This window comes from Trachurus trachurus (genome assembly GCF_905171665.1).
Source record: "Trachurus trachurus genome assembly, chromosome: 11".
Classification (NCBI taxonomy): Eukaryota; Metazoa; Chordata; class Actinopteri; order Carangiformes; family Carangidae; genus Trachurus; species Trachurus trachurus.
This window is the reverse complement of record NC_139904.1, coordinates 1,119,883-1,127,169: the sequence shown is the minus strand read 5'-3', so window position 1 is coordinate 1,127,169 and position 7,287 is coordinate 1,119,883. Positions and strand designations below refer to the sequence as shown.

At 38.1% G+C, this 7,287-nt stretch overlaps 1 protein-coding gene across 1 annotated transcript in view; it reads left to right on the top strand.

The window, feature by feature from the left end:
- Positions 1–1,480: 1,480 nt before the first annotated feature.
- The window catches only part of klhl43 (kelch-like family member 43), a 29,731-nt gene continuing 23,924 nt past the window's right edge, over positions 1,481–7,287 (top strand). The window contains exon 1 of the mRNA XM_083982496.1: positions 1,481–1,595. The gene's annotated coding sequence lies outside the window, so the exon portion shown is untranslated. The remainder of the gene's footprint in view (positions 1,596–7,287) is intronic.

Genomic DNA, 7,287 nt, shown 5'->3' with positions numbered 1-7,287 from the left:
AAGACATTATTGTGAAAGACGGAACTACGTCATCACGTCATCACGCAGCTGACGTTGCACGCAGGAACACCTGTTCGTTTGACGTCAGTGAAAACAGAAAACGCTGAGTTCGCTGTAATCCAACTTCAAAAAAACCTTAGGCTACTACTAAATCTGAGGCGTAGCTACACCTGCTTTCAAGAAACAGGAAGAAGTTCAATGTTTGTTTGTTTCTCAAAAGAAATAACATAAAAGCAATTTTATATCTTTAAAACATTCTATTTTATTTGTGTTTTTATTTTACAATGACGCTTTTAGATAGATAGATAGATAGATAGATAGATAGATAGATAGATAGATAGATAGATAGATAGATAGATAGATAGATAGATAGATTTATTTGTCCTTTACAGGAAAACTATTTTCACCATTCCATACATACAGCCTCGAGAAGTGCAGACAGTCAAGAAAAAGGACCACAAGTTGTATCTGTAGCCTATAGTCCCATAGTAATTTATGTGATCTATCTATTGGAGATGAATAGTCAAACAATTGCAGGATATTTACAGGATTTAAACATTAAAATTCTTTCTTTTTTTTAAAGAAATAACATAAAAGCAATTTTATGTCTTTAAAACATTCTATTTTATTTGTGTTTTATTTTACAATGACGCTTTCTTCCTCAAAAATAATCAATAATGATAATATCATAACCTTTAGCCTTCAGAACCATAGAAGTCATTAGACAACCACCAAAAACAACAACAATCAAAATCAAGTAACTTGTTGGATTATGTTTTACAAAGTTACGTAAAGAGAGTTTAGCTTCACTTAATCAGCTTAAAAACAGAAAAGTACCAGTGTAAAGTTGTATCTATAGTCTTCCCATAGTAACTCATGTGATTCTGGTTCTATTGGAGATGAATAGTCAAACAATTGTAGGATATTTACAGGATTTAAACATTAAAATTCTTCTCTTTTTTTTAAAAGAAACACTTTCTTCCTCAAAAATAATCAATAATGATAATATAATAACCTTTAGCCTTCAGAACCATAGGCTAATGTTAGATTATGTTTAAGAAATTTAAGAAGAGTTTAGTTCACTTAATCAGCTTAAAAACTGAAAAGTGTCAGTGTAAAATTGTATCTGTAGTCTTCCCATAGTGATTCTGGATCTATTGGAGATGAATAGTCAAACAATTGTAGGATATTTACAGGATTTAAACATTAAAATGAACAACACACCCTCTAGATGGGGGTGAGGGGAGAGCTGCCATCTTCTGGGATATTTTTGGAGGGGAGGCGACGAGGCGACGAGGGGCTGCCTGTATTTGGAGATGGAGGTGGGAGGTGTGAAGGGAGCTCAGGGTCGTATACGTCGTCACAGCTCAGGATTTGGACCATGATGACTTCCCTCTGATACTGACACATACACACACTCACACACACACAACACACACACAGCACAGCACAGCACACACAGCACAGCACAGCACAGACTGACAGAGGACGGAGGGACGAAGTGAAGAGGAAGAAGAACAACGACAAAGCAAGAAGGAAGAACGGTTTGAGAGACGCTGAAGAAGCAGAGTAAAGAAGACGAGCAGAAAGAAAAGGTAAAATACGTTTCATATTATTGCATCTACAGTAGAAAGTGAATAATGTAAAGAACAGAAGCAGTTTTGTATTTAAAAACCCCATTAAACCCCCTTTAAATAGCCTTTTTTGACATTAACAATAACACTGGTGCACTGCAGGAGACAGAAACTATACACATCCCATAATACAAGTCTCACTGCTTCACAGTGTAAAGTGGTAAAAATCATCAATAATAGTTTTAGTTTGTAGTAACTTTATTAAACTGTTGAATGGAAACAATGTGAAGCAGCTGCTTTTGGGATCTGGCTGTTATACTGCAGGGGGTGTAACACACACACACACACACACACACACACACACACACACACACACACACACACACACACACACACATGTTGTGTGGCTCAGCACCTATAAATACACTCATGAGATAAGCGCAGGAATTCAGCTTCAGTCACAAAGTGATGGACGATGCAGGCTGTGTGTTTTTATGTATCTATCTATGTGTGTGTGTGTGTGTGTGTGTGTGTGTGTGTGTGTGTGTGTGTGTGTGTGTGTGTGTGTGTGTGTGTGTGTGTATGTGTGCTGCATATGATTGTGTTTACAGGTGTGTATGTGTGTATGTGTGGACAGAATAATGGAAACACCTTGGCTATAGCCTATTGGTCCTCAGTGAAACTCCACAAACTCAAGATTATTCAGCTGATTGGTCACTTTAAGGATCCATAACCCTTTAAAAATCAGCTATAATCGATATATTTGTAGAAGTTATGAGCTCATAGAGAGAAATGATCTCTGTCTGTGCAACTCCATGAGGCGTTTAAACGTCTGTCAGCTGGTTATCCTCGTCCACAGAGTCGTCTGCAGCTGCAGCAGGAAACTGTTAAACTGTAAATCCCACGATAAACTATACGACACTGTTGACTTGGTTATAAAGAGCAGACACAGATGGACACATGTAGTGGAGGATTCAGCAGGTTTGAAGCCAGATGTTCCTCTCAGGAGCTGAAAGAGAGAGAAAATGAGACTGATTGGTTGAAAACGAGTCTCCAGATGAAGGTTCATGTTGTTTTTAACTGTTGATGTGTTAATAAGGAACACATCCTTGTTTCTGTTGCTCCACGACACAGAGATTGGATGAATAAGAACAATATCGCTAAACCTGCAAATAAAGGACGACTATGAGAAAGAGATAAAAACTGACATTGATACTGAAGTTGTCGAGGTATTTCGGAGAGCTTATAGGTTAAAACTGCAGAGTAATTTCAGTCCTAGAAGTTAGATGTCATGTAGAAAGTCTTTGTCTCTTTATATCTAAGAAAATGGGAAAAGGAATTGAAAGAACAAATAATGGAGGAAGAGTGGTTTAATATTCAACTGGAAGAATACGGTCAGATGTTTTATAACTTCAGATATTAGGAAAGGAGTGGTGTCTACGCAGCAGCCGTGTGTGGTCACATGGATGCTGCTGACCGTACACACAGATTCTGGTCCTGCCAAAAGTTAAAAGGATACTGGGACAAAATATGGAGGGGTTTACAAAAAATAATAGGATATGAGATACCAAAAACGTGTAAGATACTCTACTTGGGGAATTTAACACGAGACATAATACAGAAAGAGGATGAGAAACTGAGAAACTGAGACAACAAGAGACACAGTGAGGATAAATGTGAAAAATGGACTGATTATAGAAGATGATAAGAGGATAAGATGAGTGTTTAACTATGTATGTATGATGTGCTAATTGTTTAAGAACCCTGAACCAGGACAGATTACCGGTAGTTTATCTTATCTAAGTATGAAGAATGTCAACAGATGAGCAGCAGCAGTCTTTATCCAATCCACTTTATTTATAGAGCACATTTTCAAAACATAGAAGTTGACCAAGGTGCTGCACACACAGTGATTTACATAAAAGACATAGAGGCCAAGATGGTAAGAAAACGTAATGAGGATTAAAAATAAAGATAAAATAATAATTGATATCGTGTCTTTGTAAAACTTTACGTCGTAAATGCAGATTCATTCACGAGCAGCGAGGTCGACGTCTAAAAATAAAACCCCTCAGGGCCCCCGGTGCTTAGATTACCACCACCGCTCTGCTGCTCTCACACACTTAAACAGTTTGTTTTCCAGTTTGCATTAAGACTCACACACACACACACACACACACACACACACGCACACACACACACACACACACACACACACACACACACACACACACACACACACACACACACACACACACACACACACACACACACACAGTTTTATCTCTTCACTGCAAAAACTCAAACTCTTACCAAGAATATTTGTCTTATTTCTAGTCAAAACAAATCTCATTCTACATAAAATAAGTATATTTATACATATACATACATAGTTATACATTAAAAGCAGCTTGTTTTTAGACTTTTTACTTCTTTCAAGCAGATTTTCACTTGAAATAAGTAGAAAAATCTGATAGTGAAGCAAGTTTTTCTTTCTTATTTCAAGCACAAAAAACTTTTCTACTTATTTCAAGTGAAAATTAGTTTGAAACAAGTGAAAATGATCTAAAAACAAGTTCATTTTTAGGTGATGAGTCTTATTTTAAGTGGAAAGAGATTAGTTTTGACTAGAAATTAGACATTTTGACAAGAAATAAGACAAATATTCCTGGAAAGATTTTGAGTTTTCTGTTGTGTGCATGTGTCGTTACTGTGATAGGGTTAGGGTGATAATAAATAAGATTAAATAGTAATAATCAATACATGATGTGAAGGTGGAGGAGGAGAAGAGCAGGATGGAGGATGTAAATAAACCGGTCTAGAGAAGGTGAAGCTCACGTGTCCAGGTCAAAACACTGGCGCTGATTCAAAGTGAAGTCTATTTCTGTCCGGCTGGATGTTTACAGTAGCAGAGTAATCTATTACTCATGTTGAACTTTGAGGCTAAAGGATCTCAGGACAGAGGAACTCACAGGTTCTTAGATCTTAGAGCTGTTGATCACTTTGATTTATTCATGTTGTGGTTGTGTTTGGTATTTGTGTCGGAGGGAAACGTCCTCTCTGACCCGACGGACACACGACAGGACGACAGGTTCAGACTTACAGGTCGACTCGGCAGTGACAAGTAGGACACGACTGGTGCTGTTGTTGTTAGGTAGAAAAACCTCTGATAACGGATCAATCAGCTGATATTCCTGACAGATTTATTCATATATTGTTCAAATCTGTATCAGAGGTTCAACATTTTATTGTTTAACAATCAGTAACTTTGTCCTTAGTGCAGATCTGCAGGAAACTCTGATTAAACTAAATGTTAATGTTCTGTGTCATAAACTATAAACCCTCCTCTGTTGCTCACCCTGAGGTTTCTCCTGGTTTTCCCTGTTAAAAGGGTTTCCATGGAGTTTTTCCTCAGTGCATGTGAGGGTCTAAGGACAGAGGATGTTGTTATGATGGGATGTAAAGCCCTTTGAGACAAACTGGTGGTTAAAACGGGCTATACTAATAAAATTGCCTTGCCTTTCCTTGCCTAATCAGTATAAACAGATGAAAATCCTCTAATGATGTGTTTTCCTACAGTGTTGTGTGGATCATGAACACAACACTAACATTATTTTACTCCAGTGGGTCGACCAATCACATATATATTTATAGATATTTTTGCCGTCTGTTGTGAGCTGAGCTGAGATCAGTTTCTCTCCTCAGCAGCTGATCTGTTTGTTTCAAACCTCAGTGACACTCTGGTTTTATAGCTCACACAGATTATTTACTGCAGCCGTGGAAACTTCTCATTTCTTGGCCCGAGTGCCCCATAGATAAATAAATAGAATATAATATAATATACTATAGCCTACATACAGTATGTTACTTTAAATGTAAAATAAAAGCACATGTAAAAGTTATATTTGAAACCTGCATAGTGTTTTACATTCACATTTAGTCCAAGCAAATATGTGTGTGCTCCGACATGTTATGAGTGCCCCATAGATAAATAAATAGAATAGAATATAATATACCGGTACTTAAAGCAGATATCAGCTTCACGGCCGTTTCGGCTAATGCTGCGTTCAAGGCAGGCTTTTGAAACCGTAAGTTACAGCTTCAAGTCACAACTACGACTTGGTAGCGTTCCAGGTAACCCGTAGCTCGTGTTTTTACCATCCTGTTGTCTGTGAAAGTTCCCTATAACGGCCACTCGTAACTTCCGACCCGTGAACTCGTACCAGATCGAACTGGTATGACTTCACAGGAAGGAAAAACACAAAGTACGAGTTTCTTTGAACGCACCATGAGTTAGCAGCCCCCGCCCTTGTCAGGCATCAATTGGTCCTCGTGCTACGTCACCACATTCACGCGCATCCCTTGGCTGCACACACAGCCCTTCATGCCGTTCTCTCTCCTCATTGGATAACACTTGTATCCCACAAGGAAAATTTTCTCCTCGGGTTACAGCAGAGCAGAGTGACGGAGAGACTCGTGTTTAGGCTGAAATACTTCATGTAAGTGATTGCTGACGGAAAATAGGACTATTTAGGACTTATATTAACAAAAACATTCCACTGATATCTGCTTTAACTGTACATATGCTAAATTTCTATCTACTGTATGTAAAATAAAAGCACACATGTAAAAGTTTTATGCACATATTATACACATATGTATATAAAGGTTGTATTGAAACCTGTTTAGTGTTTTACAGACACATCTAGTTCATACAAATGTGTTTATATGGGTGCTTAGACATATGTTACATACATATAAAACTGTATATGCATCCTAAAGCCTGTCAGTATATGTATATGTATTATATTATATACAGTGGGCTGCAAAAGCCTCAATTGTTCAAATAAAATTAATAGAAAAAACATGCATAAACAAACAGAAATGATATATGTTTGTATGAATTAAATGTAAATTAGATAAATATCATCCATAACACCACGTACAAATCATCATACAGACATTTTATTTTAAACGTAGGCTACATATATATTCTCATATACCCAGATGATATATGTACAGTGATGTTAATTTAATATAAGTGATAAATATGACAATGTTAATCTTTACATAGGGACATTAAAGCAGAATTAAGCGATATTTTTGTGCTAATATAAGTCTTAAATAGTTGTATCTTCCGACAGCAATCACTTCTATAGAGTGTTTGGTCTGAAACACGGGTCTGTCAGTCACTCTGCTCTGCTCTGAGCCCAGGAGAAAACTTTCCTTGTATCCTACAACCTTTATCCAATGAGGAGAGAGAACGGCATAAAGGGGCAGTCCTCTCTGTGTGTGCAGCCAAGGGATGCGCCTGAATGTGGTGACGTAGGGACGAGGACCAATAGATCCATGACGAGGGCGGGGGCTGCTAACTCCATCGGCTGACAAGACGTTATGGTGCGTTCAAGGCAACTCGTAACTCGTGTTTTTCCGACCTGTGAAGTGGTACCAGTTCGATCTGGTACGAGTTCACGGGTCGGAAGTTACGAGTGGCCGTTATAGTGACTTTCACAGGTAAAACAGGTCGGAGAAACACGAGTGGGTTGCCTGGAACGCTACAAAGTCGTAAGTTGTGACTTGAAGCTGTAATTTACGGTTTCAAAAGCCTGCCTGGAACGCAGCATTAGCCAAAACGACCGGATCGCTTACTTCTGCTTTAATGTCTTTAGTTGAGTTTTCCTGTTTGAAGCGACTTTACATTTTGACCTCTTCA